This window comes from Marmota monax, unplaced genomic scaffold, assembly GCF_021218885.2.
Source record: "Marmota monax isolate L192 unplaced genomic scaffold, Marmota_monax_Labrador192_F-V1.1 WCK01_AAM20220418_F8-fsc00044, whole genome shotgun sequence".
Classification (NCBI taxonomy): Eukaryota; Metazoa; Chordata; class Mammalia; order Rodentia; family Sciuridae; genus Marmota; species Marmota monax.
The window spans coordinates 15,255,913-15,281,142 of NW_026695198.1; the positions used below are offsets into that span (position 1 = coordinate 15,255,913).

General features: G+C 35.9%; 1 protein-coding gene across 5 annotated transcripts in view; it reads right to left on the reverse strand.

Annotated features, from left to right (window-relative positions):
• The window catches only part of Sgk3 (serum/glucocorticoid regulated kinase family member 3), a 118,157-nt gene that overhangs the window by 62,415 nt on the left and 30,512 nt on the right, over window positions 1-25,230 (reverse strand). Inside the window, exon 1 of one of the 5 annotated variants that reach the window (XM_046428570.2) lies at window positions 10,061-10,168. The exons of the other annotated variants lie outside the window; for them this stretch is intronic. The gene's annotated coding sequence lies outside the window, so the exon portion shown is untranslated. Of the gene's footprint in view, window positions 1-10,060; window positions 10,169-25,230 lie in introns of those variants that run through there. 5 annotated transcript variants of the gene reach the window in all.

Consider the following 25,230-nt stretch of genomic DNA (forward strand, 5'->3'; position numbering starts at 1 on the left):
AGTAGAACAAAAATATACATTGTTCTTGTGGGAATGAAAATTGAAAATTTCTGAGAGGTTCACAGGTATGTAGTAGGGCTTTTCAAAATGCAACAGAAAAAAGATCAACCTCAACTCTGCTGGCAAGACACAAGATAATCATATACAGTGGTTCTCGAGGGAAGCTGGATCGCTCAGGCGTAGGCGGTATGGCCCCAAAGAGACCTAAATTCATCAGATGTTAACCCATAATGGAAGAACTAATCCGACTATCCACTTCATGAATCAGTTCAGACAAGTCCAACAACAACAACAACAACAAAAAAAAAATAGATCAAAAAATAACTTTCAGAGGCCAGCCAGATCTTAGGAAGGACAGTGAATTTGCAAGGGTAATATAATAGCTAGTAAATACTATATAATGCTTCCCATCTGGGGGCAATTTTGCTATGGGGGGATATTTGGCAATGTCTGGAGATTTTAGTTCTCTCAACTTGGTGGCAAGGAAGTAGTCAGAAAAGATGCTAAGCATCTCCAAGGCCCAGGACTGCATTGTTTTTGTTGTAGGGGTCTACAACAAAAAAATCATGTGGTCCAAAATGTTAACAGTAGTGAGATCAAGAATCCAGCATTTATAGAGCACTAATGCCAGGCCTGCTTTAAGAATTCTAACACCTCACTCAATCCTCACAGCAACCTCTGAGATAAATATCACTATTCCCACTTTATAGATGAAGAAGAAAACTAGGCTATGAAGAGTACTTTCACATGATTAATTACACAGCTGTGGATGACAGCACCCTGACCCAACAGCCCAACTCGCACATCATGTGTCCCTCAATTTCTTATCCTACGATTGTACGCATCCTCTCATAGCAAAGGCAGATTTTGATTCCGCCACAAAGAGGAGCTGGAGTTTGGGCAGCAATGGCAGGAGTGCTAGGCTCCTGACTTTCCTCTCTTGAAACATCACTCATCTACCCAAGAGCTTGATAGAGAGCAGACTTTGCATGCTGGCCCCATCACAAAGACAAGGGCTAAATTATGAAATAAGGAGGACACAAGAAATGATGCTATTAAGAACATGGTTTTTCGGAAAGGAAGGGGGAGTTTATCTTTTTTAAAAAAGCATTTATAGATTTCATTTTTAAAAAATTTAGAGCTATAAAAAGTAGCAATATAAGTGGCACTCTGTGGTAGAGAATCACCCAAATTCTTATGTTAAAATTTTGTTGATTCAAATACTCCTTAAAAATAAATGGACATGTTGGGAACAGTAGCACATGACTGTAATCCCAGCAGGCAGGAGAACTGCAAGTTCAAGGCTAGCCTGGGCAACTTAGTAAGACTCTATCTCAAAATAAAAAATAAAAAGGGTGGGAGATGTAACGCAGTGGGGTAAAACACTCCCAGGTTCAATCCCCAGTATAGCAAAAATAAATAAATGGACATTACTTAAAACTTTTTAAAAGCAATTTTCCCTTTACTTTTTAATATGTCTTTTTATCTACTGTAGGTTGATTACTGTCCTGAATCTTACAGTGAAAAAAATTTACTGAATTTCATCTGGGATGACTTCCCCACAGCTCTTCACAAAAAGGCCTTTGTTCAAATGTCACTTCTTGTGATAAGCCTTCCTGAACACTAACTAAAAATGTTCCCTCCACAAATTAGACTGAATCGAACAGTAAAAAAAAAAAAAAAAATATATATATATATATATATATATATATATATATATAAAGGGTCAAAAAATTCTTCTGTTTTTACCTCTAAAATAGTAGAGTTTATGACTCCTATTCCTTCAATATTAAAGACTTCAGTTTGATATTGACTAGTGGATCCTACCCAGATTAGAAACTAGATATATTCATAATTTATCAGTATTCACTCTTAACTAATATGATGGAGACAGAGAGGGTTGAAGATTCACACCAAGGAATAAAGGGAAATAAGGACAAGCCAGACTATCCCAAAAGAAAGGAGTTAGGCTTGAAAGAATTGCAAGTTTTCTTTAGCAGGAGCACAGAACCATGCACCAGTATATGAGAACAATGGTACCCTTAAAGGTAGGACTTAAAAAAGAGTTAGGAAGACACAAAAGAAAACCCATGCGTATAACATTATAAAATTCCTAGAGATAACAGAAGAAAACATAGGTGACTTCCAGTATGGTGATGACTTTGTAGATGCACCAAGGCAAGTTCCTGAAAAGAATGTCAAGAGAATGAGAGGGGCTGGGGATGTGGCTCAAGCAGCAGTGCACTCGCCTGGCATGCGCGGGGCACTGGGTTCAATCCTCAGCACCACATACAAATAAAATATAGATGTTGTGTCCACCGAAAACTAAAAAATAAATATTAAAAAATTCTCTCTCTCTCTTTTTAGAGAGAGAGAGAGAGAATGAATGAATGAATGAATGAGAGGACAAGCCATGAACTAGAAGGAAATATCTGGAAAAGACATTCAGTAAGCTAGGTGCAGTGGTACACAGCAGCTCAGGAGGCTATGGCAGGGGATTGCAAGTTCAAAGGCAGCCTCAGCAACTTAGCAAGACCCTGTCTCAAAATAAAAAATAAAACGAGCTATGAATGTGACTAAGTGGTTAAGCAACCCTGGGTTCAAGCCCTGGTAAAAATAAATAAATAAGAATTTAAAACCCTCCAGGAAAAAAAAAAAAAGGCATTCAGTAAAGGATTGTTACCTAAAATATACCAAAAACTCTTAAAACTCAAATTTTAAAAAATAGCCTAATTTAAAAATGGGCCAAAGATCTTAACAGACAATGCACAGAAGGGAATATATAGCTGACAAATAAGCATATGGAAAGATACTCCATCTCATGTCAAGGGAAACACAAATTAAGACAAGAAGATACCAATACAGACCTATTAGAATGGGCAACATCCATAAAACTGACAACATCAAATGGTGGTGAGGATGGGGAGCAACAGGAACTCTCATTTATTACTAGTGAGAATGCGAAATGGTACAGTCACTCTGGAAGACAATTTGGCAATTTCTTACAAGACTAAAATATACACTCATCCCATAATCCATCAGTTGTATTCTGTGGTACTTACCTAAAGGGGGTAAAAACTTATGTCCACACAAAAACTTGCAGGTGGATATTTATAGCAGATATATAACTGCCAAAATTTGGAGGCAATCATTTTAGTAGGTAAATGGATTACAACTGGTACATCAGACAATGGAATATTTTTCAGCATTTCTAAAAAGAAATGGGCTATCAAGCCATGAAAAGCCATGGAGGAAACTTAAATACATATTGCTAAGTGAAAGTAGACAATCTGAAAAGGTTTCACACTGTATGTGTCCAACTACTTAACATTCTAGAAAAGGTAAAACTCTGGGGAGAGAGTAAAATAACCAATGTTTGCCAGGAGTTGGAAGGATAGCAGGATAAAAGGATGAATAAGTAGAGCACAGAGGATTTTTAAGGTATGATTTGTATGATACTAAATGGCAGAAATATACATCATTATATATTTGCCCACAACCAAAGAAATGCACAACACCAAGAGAGAACTCTAATGTAAAACTATGGACTTTGGGTAATTATGTTAATGTAGGTTCATCAATTATAACAAATGAACCACTCTGGAGGGGGGATATGATAATAGGGGAAGCTACGCATGTGTGGGATAGGAGGTAAATGGGAAATTTACACACCTTCTTCTTTAATCCAACTGTGAAATCAAAACTTACCTAAAAAATAAAATAAAAAAGAGGCACAAACCATGGGCACAGGACAGAGATCAGGTGGGAACTAATCTGGGAACTGTGAACTAATCTAGGAAATAAGAAAATGGATTAGAGTGGGGGGAAGAAATTTTCATTTAAAATTACATTAAAAGTACCTTCCCAGGAAATTCAAACCCCAAAATAACTGATTTCTGGTACTGGAAGTCTACTGTAATAGTACTTAATCTGTGTTTGTTTATTTCCGCCTCTCAGGATACTAGCTCCAAATATATCTGAAATGGTTCAACACAGACAAAGCACATCTTTGTCACATCTGTAAATTAGGTTCACAGCAGAATAGATTAAAAATCCAACAGGATCTGCCAATGAAAGATACATAGTAACCTCCCCTTCCCTCACACACATCACATGATGAGTCAGTTACAACTTTTCCTGTTTTCCTTCCTTTAATTCGGATTCTACGCCCCTCTTTGGTTTTTCCCCTCATTCTGTAATTACAAAGTAGTTCTGTTTTTCTTGGGCTTATCACACCTTATATTTGAAGGATCTTTTATTCATACTGATTCTTAAGAAAAGTGATAAAGGAGTTTAAAACAATATATGTGCAAAAAAAATTAGTTATGTTGGGACAAACAATACAGAACAGTATGAATCCAACAATTTGAGAGGAATGTCCAAGAACCTCAACAAAGTCATAGGGACCTATGGATTCCCAGAAACTGGCTCTATCTTTATTACATTCAGGAAGGGGAATGAGGGAAGAGGTGAAAGTAACCACTGACAGCCTTTGTTTTCCATATTAGACTTAAAACTGCCAGGATAAGAAGGAAAGCCCTACACTTATTGCAACAATAACACAAGCCTCCACTTGGTGAAGGGTAGGGAACGTAGCAGTGGCAGCAAGTGTCCTATCCTCCTCTGCCTCCCAAGTTCACTGGTCTCAATCACAAGAACAGCTGTACTTTTCCAGCTTCCCAAGCTTTCCCATTCAAAGACACACTTCTAGCACATCTTACAGGCAGATGTGAACACAGAACACTCCAAGGACAATTTCTAGAGGACTGCAATCACTGGCAGAGCGAGGGGACCTAGGGTGAAGCTGGTTGTGATTATGGAGGTTGAGTATGAAGAAAGAATTCAGACTGAGACACTAAAAACAAAACTAAACCTACAAAGTCAACAATCACCACCAAGTCTCAAAGTCTTTTTGGAAAACTTCAACCTGTCTCTGCTTTTGTTCTAACCTCCTTACAATCCTACCACAGCAGCCAGAGTGATATAAATTGGATAATCCCTGCCCCCTCCATTTATACCCTTTCTATGGCTTCCTGCTGTCCCTAGAATAAAATCCAAACTGAATTATAGCCAACAGACTACCAACTATTTGCCCAGCTACACCCACCAGGCCACATGCCCTCTGTTCAGAAGACTCCCATTAGAACAACCTTTTCCCTAGTTTGCATGCACACCAAACTTTTTCCCATCTGAAGTCTGTCTCTTGTACCTATGGTCCTTTCATCTGGGATGACTTCCCCACAGCTCTTCACAAAAAGGCCTTTGTTCAAATGTCACTTCTTGTGATAAGCCTTCCTGAACACTGTAACTAAAAATGTTCCCTCCACAAATTAGACTTCGGCCATCATCCTGTTTATTTCAATTTTAGCATTATGGACTGCTTTTAGGATTGCATTTTGCTTGCTTATTCAAAGCTTCCCCAACTGTAGGACCTTTACTTATTCACTGCCATGTTCAGAAGGCCCTACTAAACATTTGTTTAACTTATTCATGCAACAGGTAAGAAATTCCAATTTGCCAAATTATGATGGTGAGATCTTTAAAGTAAACAGTGCTTCATCATTTCTTCATTAATCTCTTAAATCATCACTCTCTGCCTCGTTACTGGGTCACCCCAGTATACTAACAGGTTATGATAACTTAATAAAATCCTCCCTAAAAATACAGATTTACTTATTTAAAGTCACTTACAAAATGCTCACCATGTGCTAGGGATGTATCACTAGTCTGTGCCCCCATTTTAAGTATATAACGCCTTTGCATTTTAAAAACAAAAATCAGGATAAACACAGATGCTTACATAGTATGATAAAAGGAAACTTCACTCCAGAGCAAGTATTTGCTTTCAAAATTCTTCTGACAGTAAAACTTCATTTGTTAGCACATTAGAAGACATCTTCCAGAGCACACAAATTATAATCAATTACATATTTAATTATAATACATATTGACACTGTAGCACATTTGTGATAAGTCCTTTTATTGGCTATGTTATTAGTAAAAATAATATGTAAATTTTTATCTTAAAAGTTCAAAAATTAGAACCTCTATATATGTTTTCCTTACTCTTTCCTATCAGTAGAAACTGCAGCTTTACCCTAGAAATGATAAAATAAATTTACTTATACCTATAAGTACTCAAAATCAAGAACAAAGAAAATAAGGCTAATACATGCCCTAGAATGGAAAAACCCATTTGGTTTGGGAGGTAACAGGAGAAGAAAAGATAAAATTAAATGTCAGAAACATCTACAGAAATCCTTAAATTCAGTTTTAATCTGAAAGAGTCACAGGTAAAAGAAAAACATTGACTCAACTGGAATATGTGCAAGGAGATGTCTATATTGTAAAATTAACCAAAACATGTTAAACTAAATGCTGATATCAAACTTAAAACTGTAAGCTTGAACAACAGATAGACTCAGTATCTTCTATCTACCACCTTTCTCCAAAGAATTAAAAAACTTCTGGCATACATGATTCTCCATATATCCAGGAAATAAATGAAGAAAAAAAGAGTGATTTTTTTTAGATTAAACAATGAAAGGAGGCAAATTAATTCCCACAAGAGCAGAGAAGACAATGTTCAGTCCTATCCAGCTCAGAAAACAAAGCAGAGAAAGAGTATTACATGTGCCTGCAGATATAAAAACAAAATACAACTTAGAAATAATACTTCACAAGAAAACTCAAAGCTATAGATGTTGCTCCATAAGTCTGGCTTGTCCCAGTGGCTTCCTGAGTAAGATTATTGTGTATTTTTTAAAACATTTGACTATGTAAGTGTTGTATATGTTGCTCTTCCTATACCCACTTTCTTCTACAAACACAGAACTGGATATCTTCATTTGTATCTTTTTACTTAATACTGAATTTCCATTTCCATTTTCCTTATATGTCCATATGGTAGAAATAATTGTTGCAGCTCAATCTTAATGATTTAAAGGCCTATTAAACAGAATTTTAATTTTACTTTTACTAAAAAGCAGATAAATAGATGTGGATCTTATATTTCCTTTAAAAGTAACTGAAAGGAAAAAAGATAACTGGAATTTTTCTATGTGTGCTTCCTGGAATTTATGTGTGTGTTTCTTGTCCTTCAGTTTATATTCAGCCAAAAAAAAAAAAAAAGAAAAAGAAAAATGCTCAAATAATTACAATTCAAAGTAGAATGTGATAAATTCTCTATGAAAGTCATCAGAACTCAGAGGAAGACAAAACTACCTTCAACTAAACTTATGGGAGGAAGCTTGAAGGATGGGCACTCAAAACAGAGCAGCAGAAGTCTTCAGCTTAAACAGGGGAAAGCTATTAGTCCAGTTTATTTGAATAACTACCTACACTGGGGAAAAGTCCAAATCATTAATAGAAAAAAAAAAATGAAGCAATACTCATTTCCAGGCTTTATAAGACACTGCCATTAAAGCTTTATCTTACTTTCATGTTTATAAGCCTAAGTTGGAAATCACTGTTTTTATCTATAGAAGATAGGGAGATTTGAATGCCAGTCTTCTCACTGTGGATCTCACTCTGATGAGGATGTGAAAGAATTTAAAAGGGAACTGTGAGACTGTAGGTGTAGACGATGGAATGAAATGAAGGGGCACAAAGAAAGAGGGGCTTGGCAACAACAGAAGCATCGGGTTCAAAAAAAAAAAAAAAACCTGACAGGTGAAATATTTGCACGTGGGGTGCAAGGTAGGAGGAAGAATTAAGATTGCTTCAAGGGGCTGAGGATATAGCTCAGTTGGTAGCCTGCTTGCCTTGCATGTACAAGGCCCTGGATTCTAATCCCCTGCAACACACATACACACACACACATACACACACACACACAACCTCAAGGCTTTATTCCTGGGTAACCAGGAGAAAAAACTAGAAGGGGGGGGGGGCAGAACAAAATGACAGTGAATTAGCTTAAGTAATTACTAGTCTTGTTAGAAATGTCTACATCAGATCCACACATCTGATACCTTCTACATGCTAGGCACTGTTACCAGGTGCTTAGAATACAGCAGTGAACACAACTGGGAAGCACCCTGAGCCACATGGAACTTACCCTCTAGTGGCAGACAACAGATAATGAGTAATTATATAAACAAGTAAATATACATTATAGGAAGTGTGGGGTTGTGTGCAATTTTAAATAAGAAGGTAACATCTGAACAAATACCCAAAGGTGAGGGAGTGAGCTATGCAAAGAGCTGAGGAAGAGTCAGCAACTAACACCCCAATATCTCAAAACAATTTCACTCCAAAATGCTTTTGAAGTCAGCAGCAACATTGCAACACACTTCTTCAGGACCCAGTCCTATTTCCTTAGGCTTATATTCAGGGTTCCATTTCCTGACTCTATCCTGCCTAATCTAGAAAAGTCACCAATAACACAGTGATAACAAACTGCCAAGTAGGTCAATTTGTTTATACTGGTCATTTACATTCTGTATATATGAGAAAAGGGCTACAGTTTAAACAACAAAACCAAAGCACTGTTAGAACATGTTTGTACAAAGCTTAAGACAATCATCTTCTTCTCAAAGCAATAATTGATGTAGCAACTTTGAGACTTGTGATTTAAATCAAAGGTGCTGAAGAATGATTATGAATCATGCAATTAAGCTACCAAAGCAGGATGTTGCTGAGAGAAAAACCATTCACAGCACCATAAAACTGTCAAAAATAAAAATAGTAACTATCATCAAAACTAGAATATATTACTCTGATTTTATAATTCATTGATCAGCAGAAGTGAATTCTAGTCTAAGCTTGTTTATTGATTCTGGGTTGCTGGCACCACACCTTTATCTATAATGACCAGTTAGTCTGATTTTCAAATCCCTTTCAATTCTGAGAGTCTATGCAGCAAGCTAATGATGTCTGTTTACTTATTTTGGATGCTCTGGTTTACATACTCTTGCAGTAATAGAATAAGCACTTACTTCAAATAGAATAATTCATAAGTCTGTATAAAGTGGCAGGAACTGTTTTTTTAAAACAAATCTTCCACAACTTATAATGAGTTTACATTCACCCTAACGGTGATACTTTTTTATCTCTCTTAGAACAGCCTTAAACACTGAGGTGTCTGAGGGTTGGAGGGTTAGCTAGGTGGTACAGCACTTGCAGGAGACCCTGGATTTGACTCCCACCACTGTCCAAGAAAATAAGACTGGGGTGTCAGTTCATTTGAAAGTGGATTTGATTTAGAACAAGGTGGAGCGTCCTCTTCTTGCAGGACTCATCTTACAAAAACTGTTCCAAAGCAATCCCCAAACATTTCTAGCAACACCTCTAAGGAAAATGCGTAGGTTTTCCAGTGATGGCAAACTTTGGAAATTAATGATCATTTAAATGCGTAATAAGAAAACAGCCAGCACTCATTGTTGGCAAGCATTGGGCAATAATCTCTCAATCCTTACAATCTTGTAAATTAGGGACATATGTGAGGACTCAGCATACAGGAGTTTAGCAAATTGTTCAAGTTTTCTCAGTTAATAAATGACTTGAACCCAGGCATTCCAGCTTCAAAGCTATCATACCTAATATTCCCGTGGTATATTTATTCCCTGGTGTCCTTGTTTAAATAACAGTCCCATTATAAGTCGCACCCTTCTCGCAAACTCAACACTACCAAGTCAACATAAAGGCACCCCCGCAAGCTCACATTGGAGAAGTTTCTCCTACAGTCCTGAACCACTAACTATAAATGTATTTTAAAGAATATAAGAACTTAACAAGTACCTGAAATTTCTCGAGATTTGAGGAGAGGGTGTGTGGGGATCAACTCAAAATTTCTGTCCCGGAGCAAAGTGCTGCGAAGCGAGAGCACCACCAGCTGCGGTCCCGGCGTCTCCCACTCCGAGGTTCACCCGAGGAGGCCGCCCACCCGCCCGCGCCCAGCCCGCCCCTCCTACTCCGCGCGCGGAAATGGCACCCGGCCGGTTCTCCCAAAACACACCTGCCCTGGGCGCGCCAGTGGGGTCCCTCCACCTGGCCCGAGCGGTACTGAGGCCCCTCCCAAGCCAGGTTCCCCCGCAAGCTCGGCAGTCTACACGCTTACCTTCGGGGACCCACCCCCGGCTCGTGGCTAGAGGGAAGCGCCACACCACACCACAGCTGCGCCACACTTGGCCGGGCTCCGCACCGCGCCACCCGCCCCCAGCGGCGCCCGCCCGGCTTGGTGCCCCGACCCAACCTCCAGGCCCCACCCCTCACTGCTGGGCCCGCCCTCACCAAATAACAGGCACCGTCTCCCAGCCGAAGGGGCGTTCCCTCCGCCCGCTCAGCCCCGCCCCTAAAGCTCTCTGGGCGCCTGGGCTGGAGCAGCTGCAAACGGGACAATCCTCGGGAGGCGGTAAGTAAATAAGAGGAAGTGGGGGACCCTGAGCACGTGTAGCCCCCAGAGAGGAAGGGCTGGACTCCGACGGACGAAAGAGCGAAAAAGGCAAAGAGCTTCACCGGCATAAGACAAGAAAGAGGCTTGAGAAGGGAAAGACAAAGCCCTCTCCTCAGATTCCAGCCAAGGTGGAGACCTTAAAACAACGTTCATTCATTCAGGGCATTGGCACAACCCCTCCTCTAGCTGAATAGGAGTCACACACGAATTCGGAGTTACACGAATGAATGGTATTCAGAGGAGGCAAAGAACAGAAGTAATGCATTTACTGACACCCTCTGCCCGTCCTGGTGCTTCCTTTTAAAAATTGTGGACACTGACTCCCAGAATCCTCACCTCAGACTTAAATTAATGTTAATCATTTCCTCTCCCTTTAAACAGCTCATGCACATTGGGAAAGAGCAAACCCTTTACCCCAGGCAGGCCAAGTCTAAATAAAAATTGTAGGAGGCCATTTTTGGGTTTTTGTTTGGTTTTGTTTTTAGTTGTAGATAGACACATACCTTTATTTATTGTTACTTTTTTTTAATATGGTGCTGAAAATTGAACCTAGTGCCTGCCTCGGGCTCTGTGAGCGCTCTACCACTGAGCCACAACCCCAGCCTGAGGCCATTGTTTTTGACCAAGCTCTTGCACTAGACCCCAACAGACCAGACTAAAAATCAAAACTACCCATGATAAAGTTCCACATCACCAAATGCAAACTAAGTTGTGTTTGTGTGTGTGTTGGTACTGATTAGGGATCGAACCCAGGGACATTCTACCACTGAGTTTATATCCCCATCCCTTTTTATTTTTTGAGACAGGGTCTTGCTAAATTGCTGAGGAACACGTGTTCCTCATGTCTCAGCTTTCTAAATCGTTGAGATTACAGGCTTGTGCCAACTAAATTTTTATCTGACCTAGTAGTAGGGGTGGGATGAGAATGCCAACTTTCCCCAAACAGGCCAATCAACATAACAATGAAATTCCCTGTGCTTTAATCCTTATATCCTTTAATCCCTACAAAAAGTAGCCTGAAGTAATCTGCTGTTAACCTATCAATTTATCGATTACTTTTCTATTGTTTTGTTTCTCTGCCCTCACTTTACAAGGAAAGCAACTTTCTGCTTTTTCTTTTATTCTATTTTCTATAGCCTTTCTCTGTGTGTAAAACCACCCTCCTCCACACGGTTCACTGGAACACTCTATGATAGGTAGGTAGGTAGATAGAGTTTATATAATATTAATTCTAGAACAGCAAAATAAAGTCATTTAAGATATTTCTTTAACTAAATTGCTGTAATTTTTTACATGAATATCCATAGTATACTACTTAGAAAGTTGGTAACTGGGTGTATAAATAAAGAAAAAGGAGATTAATTGAAAAATCAAGTCATTTGATTGATAATAATCGAATTAAGGCAGGGAAACAGGCCTTGCTTTGCCAACAGGCAGGACTGACACATGGCAAACTTCACTACAAGAACTTCAGAAAAATACCAAGAGGCCAACCTAGTTGCATGGCCTTAAAGAAAGTCACAATATCTGAAGCTCTCAATTTTCACATCATTAAAATGAGGGGATTCAGTTAGGTGACCTCTAAATATCCTTCCACACATTAGAGTTTATTTTGCCAGGCTCAACTCAAAAAAAGATTCAAGAAATGCCTATCAGGGCTATTCCATTCAGGAGCACACAGAGAAGGTGGGAATTTTTAGCAGAAGTCTCCTTCAGGGATCTCTGGCATCAGTTCATTCAAGCTTTCCCTTCTTTGTTATGATTAAAGTGTCATTCTTATCCTAGCTCAAAACCTTTGAATTCTTTTCTTTCAATCTTGACATTTGGTCATCAGGTCCTTCATTTTCTCTTTTACAGAATCTCTTTAATTACTCTCCCCATTTTCACTGCCATCTCTTTGTAAAGAACAAATTCAAAGAATTCTTGATCTTTAATTATAGCAGGTGGGATTAATAGAAAACCATGCTCAGCTCAGGTGCCTCTATTTGCAATAAAATACTATAGTACTCAGGATCTGCACCACTTAATCTGGCACTTAGCAGAGCTACTCTGGTTTTGTTATTTTTGTTGTTGTTATTTATCTCTAAAAACTAAGCTGTAAATCACTTACTAGATGTACACAAGCCCCAGACAATCCCGGCAGAAAAGTCTGTTTTCAATATCAGAAGAAGCCTAAAAAGAATTATATATTCAACTACAATTAGGCTTTTAAGGTTATCTATAATAGCAAGGTTCTCTATTTTTGTCTGAAATATTATATTACAGTAACACTAGTTACTTCATTCTAACCAAAGGCTTTGGTTGGCAGTTATATGTGACTTATGTATAAAAATTGGAAAAATAATTTTTTTTAAATAAGACTTGTTGGATCTTTCAGATCCATGGAGATAAATTTAAAAAAAAAAAAAGTAGGGGCTGAGGTTGTGGCTCAGGGGTAAAGTGCTCACCTAGCACGTGCAAGGCCCTGGTTTTGATCCTCAGCACCACATAAAAATAAATAAAATCTCTAAACTTGAGTTCAAAAAAAAAAAGTAGTCTATTCTTTGTCATCCATTGCACTAACAAGTTATAGTTAGTGCAATGTTTTAAAATACATGAATCAATCTATGATTATTTTTAGTTTTTCTCATGCTCTCTTGCTATAACTAAAATACTGATTTTTTTTCTTCCCATGCAAATAAGATAGTGAGAGTTTCCCCTTATATTTTCATAGAAATCCTCAAGAGTAAGACAATAATCATACAACACTTCTTGGATTTGGACTAGAATATTTTTCAATGTTCCAGAAATAAACTCTGAAATCATAGTATTCCCTACATGAGGGAGTTCAATATACTATTAAGATCTTCAGAGAGTAAATTTTCCTTAACTGCAACCTTACCCAGATGGCACAAGTAGAGGCAGAACCAACTTTGCTAAATGCCTACCAAGTAAGAGTAAAAAATGATTTGCAATCTATCAATGGCCCCTTGTGTTTTGAAAATGTCACTGGCACATTTCAAGGAGGTCCCAGAGCTGTGAAGTCTGGCCCAAACAATCTATAAATCGCTACACACAGCAAACCTTCATAATGTTCTATTATGTATTAAATAGGCACACTAAATAAAGTTGCTTTATTTTAAAATGTGGTGTACCAAGTGCGACTGGTTATAGACTATTGGAACTTTTGTCTTCCTCTCCTTGAAATGTGAGGTTATTATTAACAGTAGAATTTTGGGGGACTTCTGAATTCAGCCAAGATTGAGTAGCTAGGACTAGATAGACCCTCCCACCTGAACCAACCAAAAGGAAAAAAAGAGCCAGACGAAATAAATGAAACAACAGTTTTCAAAATATTGGATATTATGCAATGAAAACAAGTGATCCTCAGAGATGGAAAATAAGCAAGTTTACCCCAACTTACTACATTCAGACAGCTTACAGGCCATGGCACAGGGATAAGGGAAAGGAATTCAGGGGAGCCCAAACAGACTCCCTGAGTTGAGCAAATAGAACTGGGAATCCAGGGAGAACAAGATTGCCAAAGTTCACAAGGCAGAGTACAAGAGACAGTTAACTGCACAGAGAACCCCAGAGACTTGCAAGAGGGTTCTCCCTGAGAACTTTACATTGCTGATCAGTGCATGCATATATAACAAAACAAAAATTATGAAAGGTCTAGGACACAAACCATTTGAAAGCATTAGAGGGAACAATAGTGGGCACTCACAGAGAACCAGGAATCATTGCTGTTCCCAGCAGGCTGACTAGAAAACCTCCTAGTTCCAAGGGTAGAGTGTTCAGACGAGTCTTGCGGTAGTATTGGAGAGGAATTCGCTCTAGACTAAATGCTTTTTGGATCTTGCCAATAAAAATCATAGAGGTAAGGTCCAAAAGGAACAAACTATTTCAAGGTAATTTAACTCCATTTCAAATTCAAGTACATTTGTGGGAAAACAAAAATATCCAGCACCCAACAAAACTGAGTTCACCATGTCTGACATTCAATAGTCAGTATTGAATAACTTACATTCAGTATCACAAGTCATGCAAAGAAACAGAAAAATATTACCCATTATAAGAAGAAAAATCAATAACTGAAACTGATCCACAACTGAGCTAGACGTTAGAATTAGCACACTAAGTACTAAATGCTAATATACTAAAAAAAAAAGTTAAGAGATAATGAAAGTATAAAATTTTCTAAATCCAATTTCTAGAAATAAAAATCTGTATGGTGAAAATTATAGCAGGTGGGATTAATAGAAAATTAGACATTGCAGAAGAAAAAATTAGTGAACTTAAAAACAGCAAGAGAAACTTTCTACAATGAACTATAGAGACAAAAAAGAATTAAAAATAAAAAGTCAAAAATGAGCTACAGGTAACTTTAAGCAGCCCTAAATACTTGTAATTAGAGTCCCTGAAAGAGAGGATAAAGGTGGTTTGTGAAGAGGACCAGAAAAGACATCTGACAAAATAATGGCTGACATATCCCAAATTGGATGAAAACTAAACTCATAGATTATAATAACTTCAGTGAATTTAATTCTAGGAAAATGAAGAAAATGACACAAATATACATTTTAATAAAATTACTAAAAACTAGAAATTTACAAAAAAAAAAAAAAAAGCAGCTGGGTATAGTAGCCCATGTCTATAATCCTTTCAACTTGTGAGACTGAGGCAGGACAATCACAAATTCAAGACCAGTGTGGGCCTCCTCCCACTCCTTGAACAAGAAATGTTCAAGGAAGCCCTGCAAACCTAAGGATATTTATTCATATTTCTGGAAATATAGATCTACACAAGAAATAAAGCATACTGGAAATAATAAAAATGATAACATTTTTTAATGTAAATCTCCTTAAAAATAACAATTATTTTTTAAAATGATAATAATTTATCATGATTTTTATAGCCAATATATAAGTACAATGATATTAGTAGAATAAAGGCTAAGAGACATGAAAGTTAGTTATTCTAAGCATAAGTATTCTATAAGTACTGTGGTATAATTCAATTAAAGATAGACTATAGTAAATTAACACCTAAAACCACTCATAAGAGGAAAAAAGAATTTGTAAATAATAAGCCAACCAAGGAGATAAAATGGAAAACATAATGTTCAATCCAAACCAGAAAAAATCCAAACCAGGCAGAAAACAAAGAAAAAGGGAACAACATATAGGTCAAATAAAAAACAAAGAGCAATATGGCAGACTTAAACTTGACTCACATAAATAATAACATTAAATTTCATGGTAAAAACATTCAGTTAAATAATTTGTCACACTGAATTTAACTATATACTACCTATATATACACACTCACAAAAAAACCCCCTGTACTTCAAATATGAAAACACAATAGATTAAAAGTAAAAGGTTGGAAAAAGGTATACCATGTTAATGTTAATGCATATGCCAACTAATATGCCAAGAATATTTCAGAATAAATGCTATTACAGGGAAAAAGATCATTTCATAATGATAACAAAGCCAATTTATCAAGAGAATATAATAATCCTAAACATTAATGTACCTAATAACAGAGCTTCAAAATAGATGAACAAAAACTGAAACAACTTAGAGGAGAAATAGACACATCTATTATTATAGTCAGAGGTTTCAAAAACCTCTTTCATAATATTAGCACAAATAGAGGGAACAACAGCAGAGATACAGAAGACCTAAACAACACTATATCCATCTTAACCTAATTGATACGTATATAATACCCTCAAACATAAAACTATATATTATTTTCAAGTGTATGCAGATATTTACCAAGACAGACCATGTTCTGTCTCATAAAACAAGTTTTAATAAACACAAAAAGATTCAAATCATATGAAACTATGTTCTCTAACAAGATGAAATTAAATTAGAAATCAATAGCAAAAAGATATCTGGAAACCCTTCATATTTTACATCAAAATATATAATTCTAACAATGCATGAGTCAAAGAAGAAATGAAAGAAAAATTAGAAAATATTGTACTGAATGAAAATGAAAATACAACATACCAAATGTTTTATATGGCACTAACACAGTAATTAGGAGGTAATTCCCATGCTGGAAAAATCTTAAACAATGAATTCAGCTTCCACCTTATAAAATTTAAAAGAGAAGAGCAAATTGATCCAAAGTGGGAGAAAATATTTGCAATTCATATATCTGATAAGTCTAGAATCCAGAATACATAAAGAATCTGTGCAACAACCAAACTCAAACAGCAAAATTCAACAACCACCAAAAAACCCAATTTCTTTTTTTTTTCTTTATTTGTTCTAATTAGCTATACATGACAGCAAAATGCATTTCATTTCTCTGGTTGTACACGATGTAGAGTTGCACCATATGTGCAGTCATACATGTACCTAGGGCAATGATGTCCATCTCATTACACCATCTTTCCTGCCTCCATGCCCTGTACCCTCTCCTCCTTCCCCTTTGCCCAATCAAAATTCCTCCATTCTTCCCACGCCCACACCCCCATTATGTATCAGCGTCCACTCATCAGAGAGAACATTCGGCCTTTGATTTTTAGGACTGGCTTACTTCACTTAGCATGATATTCTCCAATTCCATCCATTTACCTGCAAATGCCATAAATTCATTCTCTTTTAATGCTGAGTAATATTCCATGTGTGTATATACTATAGTTTCTTTATCCCTTCATGTACTGAAGGGCATCTAGGTTGGTTCCACAGTTTAGCTATTGTAAACTGAGCTGCAATTAACATTGATGTGGCTGTGTCACTATAGTATACTGACTTTTAAGTCCTTTGGGTATAGACCAAGGAGTGGTATAGCTGAGTCAAATGGTGGTTTAATTCCAAGTTTTCTAAGGAATCTCCATATTGCTTTCCACAGTGGTTGCAACAATTTGCAGTGCCACCAACAATGTATGAATGTACCTTTTCCCCCACATCTTCGCCAACCCTTATTGCTTGTATTCTTGATAATTGCCATTCAGACTGGAGTGAGATGACATCTTAGAGTAGTTTTGATTTGCATTTTTCTGTAATTCTAGAGAAGTTGAGCATTTTTTTCATTTATTTGCTGATTGGTTGTATATCTTCTTATGAAACGTGCCTGTTCAGTTCCTTAGCCCATTTATTGATTGGGGTATTTATTTAAAAAAAAAAATTAGGGCAGGGGTTGTGGCTCAGTGGTAGAGTGATTGCCTAGCATGCATGAGGCACTGGGTTCGATTCCTGGCACCACATAAAAATAAACAAACAGCTGGGTGTGGTGGCACACACCTGTAATCCCAGTGGCTGAGACTCAGGATCTTGAGTTCAAAGCCAGCCTCAGCAATGGCGAGGCACTTAGCAACTCAGTGGGACCCTGTCTCTAAATAAAATACAAAATAGGGCTGGGGATGTGGCTCAGTGGTTGACTACCCCTGAGTTCAATCCCTGGTACCAAAAAATAAATAAATAAATAAGTAAACAGATAAAATAAAGGTATTGTGTCCATCTATAACAAAAAAAAATTTTTTTAAAAATTTAAAAATGGGCAAATGACTAGATGATATATTTCCAAAAAAATATATAAACAGCTAAGACGCACATGAAAAGATGCTCAACATCATTAGTCACTACTAAAATGCAAAACAAAACCACAGTGAGATACCCACTAGGATAGTAAGGACAAATAAAAAATAAAGTGAGGATGTAAAGAAATTAGAGCTCTTGTACCCTATTGGTAGGAGTGTAAAATGGTGTAGGTGCTGTGGAAAACAGTTTGGTGGTTCCTTAAAAAGTTAAACATAGAATTGCTACATGACCCAGTAATCCAAGTATTCTCTGGAATTTACCCACTGTTCTCTGTATATAAACCCTAGAGAATTGAAAACAGGCATAATACTCAAACAAATATCTGTATGTGCATGTCCACATCAGCACTATTTATAGAACCCTAGAGGTATAGACATCCAAATGTCCATCAGCAGGCAAATAAATAAACTGTGGTATACTCATTCAATGGAATATATTCTGGACTCTAGAACTTTATATGATTTGCAAATATTTTTTCCCACTTTGGTTCAATTTGCTCCTTTTTTTTTCTTTTTTGGTTCTACAAGGAAGAAGCTGTAGTCATCAATTCAAGACCTTTTTCTTTTCCAACATTAGCATTACCTTCTAATTACTGCCTTAGTGCCAGTCATAAAAATGAATGAACATGCTACAACGTGAATGAACCTTAAAAATATTATGATAAGTAAAAGAAGCCAGACACAAGAGGTCACAACTGTATGATTTCATTGATATACAGATAATTTCTTAGAAACAGAAAACAGATTGGTAGTTGCCAGGGGATAGGGGAATGGTTAATAATTGCTTAATGGGTTTGGCATTTTATTTTGGATTCTAAAAATGTTTTGAAAATAGATGTGCCCATTGTACAACACTGCAAATGTACTAAATGTCACTAAATTATTCACTTTAAAATGGTTAACTTTATGTTATCTGAATTTTTTCTCAATTTTTAAAAATACCTTAGCTGGGCACAGCTACCTGTAGTCCCAGCTACACAGGAGATTGAGATAGGAAGATCGCTTAAGCCCAGAAATTTTTTTATATATTTATTTTTTAGTTGTAGGTGGACACAATACTTTTATTTTATTTTTATGTGGTGTGAGGATCAAACCCAGTGCCTCACGCATGCTAGGAGAGCACTCTACCACTGAGCCATAACCCCAGCTCCAAGCCCAGAAGTTCAAGGCTAGTCTGGGCAACATTTTTTTGAGACCCTATCTCAAAAAAAGAAAAGAAAAAACACTTAACAATATCCCACTGAGGACTGAAAAAAATCTCAACAACTCAGTCTCCTTGGTCTTCCATATTCTCACCATTATTAAATCCTACTTCCCCTGCAGGCACGCCATGCTCCAAGCAAAACAAACCCTTTCCTTTATGTGCAACACAGCACACTTCTCTATATGTTTAAGTCCTGCTCATCCTTCAAGGCATAATTCTAACACAAGCTCCTACAAGAGTCTTCCTCATTCCTTCAAGGAGGAATACTCTTTCCTGTAAGCTCTTATAAGCAGTTTATCTACACCTCTGACCTTCTACCTAAGTTATTTGTTTGTATAAAACATGTTCTATTTTAAACAATAAGTGCCAGAAAGAACCATATGATTTATCCTATTATTCCTAGAGTCCTTTGCATACTCTTTCTATATAAGTAGTCTCCTAAATATTTGTTGAAGGAAAAAGGTTAATGTAAAATGACTTTCTGCATGTGAATTCTCTTGGCTTTCATTTTAACACGAGATGTGTTTTTCTGGTGAAAAAATTTAACTCTAGCATGTTTAAATATCTTTGAAAATTTCATATAAGAAATATAATTTCCTGGGTTGGGATTGTGGCTCAGCAGTAGAGCACTCGCCTAGCACGGGTGGGACCCGAGTTCGATTCTCAGCACCACATAAAAATAAAGGCATTGTGTTGTGTCCATCTACAAAAAAGATTCATTCATATTCTCTCTCTCTCTAAAAAAAAATGTATATATATATATATATAAATATATATATAAATATATATATATATATATATATATATATATAAAATTTCCTGATGGATAATTATAAAAATATTTCTGAACACTAACATAAAATAATTAGAACTATTTGTATTGTTCACAATAATTGCTGATAGTCTTAACAATAAAGAGCTTAATAATATCTAATACTTATATTGCATTTACATTCCATATTCTCCAAGCACTTTATTAATTCACTTGATCCTCACAGTAACCATATGAACTAGGCACAATGATCAACTCCATGTTACAGGTAAAAGAAACACCTGAAAAGTCAAATAACTTGCCCCCAAATAACTTAGTAAGTGGGGCTGGGATTAAAACCCAGACACTCCAGTTCCAGGTTACAGGCTTTTAACCATTATACTAGGTAACCTCTGTATAGTAACAGTTTAATAAAATGGCTTTTCAAAGGTCAATGAATGTCCAAGAAAAGATTTCCAAATATTCTAGAGTAGGTTAATGTCAAACATTCACTGTTTTCTCAGCTTTTATGCCCTAGAATTCTGAGATGGCTGATAACTTTTAGAAATAAACTTGATTTTCCTGGGCTAGGGATGTAACTCAATAGTAGAGCATTTGAGCTCCACACAAGAACACAAGAAAGCACACAATTAAAAATATAATATTAATGAACTAATGACAAAGGAATACATTAAAAGTTTAAATAAAGCAATGAAACTGTACATTTACTAAAATATAGACAAAAGAGCCAAAAAATTTTATATAGAAAGATTTCTGATAATTCTTTTAATAGTGATTTCCAGTAATTCCAATATAATTCCTATATAAAATAGTGCTTTTATACTATTCTTAAATGCCTGTTGATTTTCATGAACTATAATGTTATATTAATGGGACTAAATTATATAAAGGAGAATTATTGACCTATTAAATAATTACATTCAAGCCTCACTTAGCAGTGATCCAGAGGAAATAAAATATGATAAACAACAGTTAGAGGCTATTCATATTGGAGAGGAAACAAAAATCTTTAAATCTGACATCCAATTAAATCTTTGTCTCTACTCTCAAAAGTTAGTTTTCTATTCATCTTGTATACAGAAAATTACCTTAGTAATGATGTGCTGAGTGATTTTATTTGATGCTGGAATTTGGGATAGGCCTTTAGGTTAAATTTTTTCTCAAATGATTTATAAGATACAGTCAGTAGTTTTAAATTAATGTTTAATTACTCTTATTTCTTTGAGAATGTTGCTAAGCCTGGTGTGGTGGCACATGCCTGTAATTCTAGCAACCTGGGAGGCTTAGGCAGGAGGATCTTAACTTCAAAGCTGGCCTCAGCAACTTACCGAGACCCTGTCTCAAAATAAAAAATAAAAATGGCTGGGGTTGTGGCTTAGTGGCTAAATGCCCCTGGGTTTAATCCCTAGTATAAAAAAAAAATTTCTTAATTCAGATTTTATTAATGGAAACAGAGATTACAAGCACAATCATACCATGTTTATCATTAGGCATTCTTTTGCATGCTAAAAGAAAATTATTTTCTACTATATGAGTTTTATGATTCAATAGATTATGTCATAAGTAAGTGTGTTCATTTGTTTTTCAATTCGAGTCCCAGGGTTCAGCACTAACATTCATTCATGTGAATTTAATTCCTGGGCTTTTACTGTAGTTTAATTTCACCTCTTAGTTTTCAAAAAACCCTCAAGCTCTCTTACTTTGTTGTTTTCTCTATTCCTACCAAATTTGAATCATAATCATATCTATATTCTAATAATGGAATCAATTAGGAAAAGATGATCCAAAGTCACTTATAGAGAATGAGGGGGAAAGGGAAGAAAAGAAAAATAACTATTCCTAATTCCATATTCTTGATCAGATATTATGATTAATAAATTGATAACAGCTGATTTACTTAATATTTCCTATTAATTAAATACAAACATTTTATTTGGCAAAGAGTATAATAAAAATTCAATTTAATTCAGCAGGTATTGGCTACTTAATATATACACAGTTCTCTACCAAACTCTGTGAATGTACATTGGGTGTATAAACAATTAAAAAAAAAAAAAACCTTTGAGACTACCACCTATTGTGCATAAAAGAAGAAACAAAGGTTACTGAGTATAGAAATTATAGAGAGTGACCAATGAAGTCACCAAAATGGTGACCTTCCTACAGTGAGGGGAAGAGGGTATGCTAAGTGAGCTCAAGCCACACCTATTATAAGCTTAAAGATAATGTACAAAGTTGAAAAAAAGAAAGGTGTAAGTTTATTATTTAGAGATACAGAGGTAAATATAAAAGGAACTATAAGCAGGAGTGATTAAACATGATTCCATCTCAAAATTAAATAAATGAACCTGATTAAAGGAATTATTTCAAGTGACTTGAAAATACAGAATATCCCTAGTGGGATAAACCCTAAGGAAAAAAAGAACTATAAAAATCTTAAACTCTATTAAAGTAATCATATTATTGATGATGGTATTATTGAGACCATGTTTGTATTGTCAGATACGAAAATGAGTAATTACCTTGGTGTCCTTAGAACCAGGAATTTTTATGTAGCACAAAGGAAAAAATAGATGAGCTGAGATTTAAAACAAAACAAAAAGTTGTAGTATTGCATTTCAGTTGAAAATATCAAAATGAATAATTGTTATATTTTACCTTTTAACTATACATCTGTAAAAAACTAAAATCAATGTAACTTAGTGAAATGAGCTCCCCTAGTATCAAGGTTACGGTCTCTTAAGTATTCCCCAGTAAAATGCTCCTTGTAGAATTGGCTGATTGCTAATCTGAAACAGAAAATGTACAAGATGAGCCTAGAATGTAAGTACTTCCTTACTTAGTGGTATGATCAGTGACTACCAGAGTTCATGTCAAAGGCCTAAAAACCAATTTGAAGAATTAACCAAACAAAGATAGGAAAATTGAGCATAAAAAAGAATGACTGTGATGAGTTGAAATACATTGATTATTTAAATCCAGGAGTTTATAAAGATACTAAAATATAGAAAACAAATCTTACAGATTACTTTTGGATAATGCTAAGGCAATAAATCATTATTTTGGAAACTGGTCAATAAAGGATAAGAATCAAGCCTGTATTCTGCCTTTCCAATATAAATTGCACCCTGGGGTAACCAAATAGTTAATGAGGGGAAGTTTTTCTTTACATAAGAATCTTTGTCAATGAATAAAGAAGAGACAGAGGGGCTAGCACTGTAGTTCAGTAGCAGAGCACCATGCTTAGCATGCATGAGGACCTGGGTTCAATCCCCAGTATCCACAAAGAAAAAAGAAAGAGAGAGAATGTGAGAATATAACCATTTTGCAACAAATTAGTTAATGAATTAATGCATGAAGACAGATATCATCAATGGCTGCTCACTTCATAAAAGGAGACCTTTTATGAAATATATAAAATAATCTGAATAGTATCATTAGCATCCATAAACCTATTGCTCTTTTCAACAGTTATCTAACTATGGCTAAATCTTATTTCAGCTAATTATTCCCTCCTCACACACACTTTATGCCTCCTGATAGAAAAGCACATCATCAGAAAGTATTCTTTCCCAAATATTTGAATCCAATCTAGCTCTAATTTCCAATTTATAGGAAATACAGGGGACATAAGCACATGTTAAACAACATCATAGGAATGTGATAAGCAAAATCTAATGGAGAGGGGCTTGGGATATATCTCAGTTGACAGAGTGCTTGCCTTTCATGCACAAGACCCTGGGTTCAATTCCCAGCACCATTAAAAAAAAAAAAAAGTCTAATGGAAAATTCTGACTAAATGACCTAGTTTCTTCATTATGTAAATTGTAAGGAAAAAAGAGAAGCAGGAAGTACATAAGACATAAAAAGATATGTCAATTACCAATTGTAATGTATAGCTCTTATTTAAATCTTGATTATAATTGAAAAATTATGAGGCAAGTAGAGATATTTGAACATGGCTGGATATCTGGTGACATTAAGAAATAATTTTTGGCATGATGGTATTATTGTGGTGTTTCTTTGAAGGAGGGAGATAATTAGCTGAAATAAGATTTAGGCCATAGTTAGATAACTGTTGAAAAGAGCAATAGGTTTATGGATGCTAATGATACTATTCAGATTATTTTATATGTTTGAAATTTCTATATTTAAAAAAAAACTGTAGTAGCACAGGGACATGCCTTTATTTTATTTGTTTCATTTTTTTTTCATGTGGTGCTAAGGATTGAACCCAGTGCATCACTCATGGTAGGCAAGTGCTCTGCCACTGAGCTACAGCCTCAGCACCTGAAATTTCTATATTATAAAGGGCTTTTTCATTAAAACAATATTTGCTTTAGAGGAATGGCAAAGCAGAAGACTGTTGTTTTTCATTATAAGCTGACCTGTATTTTAAAAATTTTTTAGATACACGTATGTATTTTATTTCTAAGGAAGTAGCCCTATTAATGAGATAAGAAAGACACATACATTAAAGAATTTAATTAGTCTATGATTTAGTTCTAAACTGAATGGTATATAATAGCAATTCTCAAGGCATAGTCACCCCTAGAAGACCCTCAGACCCCTTCAGGGGATCTATGAAGTCGAACTGTTTTCATAATAACCCTAAAATATTATTTGGTCTTTTAATCATGTTGACATTTGCACTGATGGTGGCTAGAACTGCTGGGTCCTGGTGTGAATCAAGGCAGTGGAGTCACTGTATCAGTAGTCCCTGCATTCCTCACCATCACTTATTTGCAGTTAAAAGAGGGGAGGGGAGCTGAGGATGTAGCTAAGTGATAGAGCCCTTCCCTAGCATTCATGAGCTCCTGGGTTTGATTCCCAGTATTAAAAAAAAAAAAAAAAAAAAAAAAAGTCAGATGGCACAAATAAAGCAGTAAAAATTACTAATTTTATTAAATCTTGACCTATGAGTACATTTCTTCTTAGTATTTGGTGTGATAAAATAGGAAGTATACAGGGCTGGGAACATAGCTCATTTGTAGAGTGCTTGCCTAGCAACACACAAGGCCTTGGGTTTTATCACCACCACTATTAAAAAAAAGATAGATATCCAGAAAGTACATCTTCTATATACCAAAATCTAATGATTAAAGGAAAAATCCTTGTGTGATTGTTTGAATCGCAAACTGAACTAGCTGCTTTAACATAAAACTCTTTGTTTTTATTTGAAAGGATGACTGACAAATGATATTATTTGCCAAACTTGGGTATTTGGCAGACACTTTCTTGAAAATGAACAAATAAACCTGTCACACCAAGGAAAACAACTTAGTGTGATTGTTGGCAATGATAACATTCAA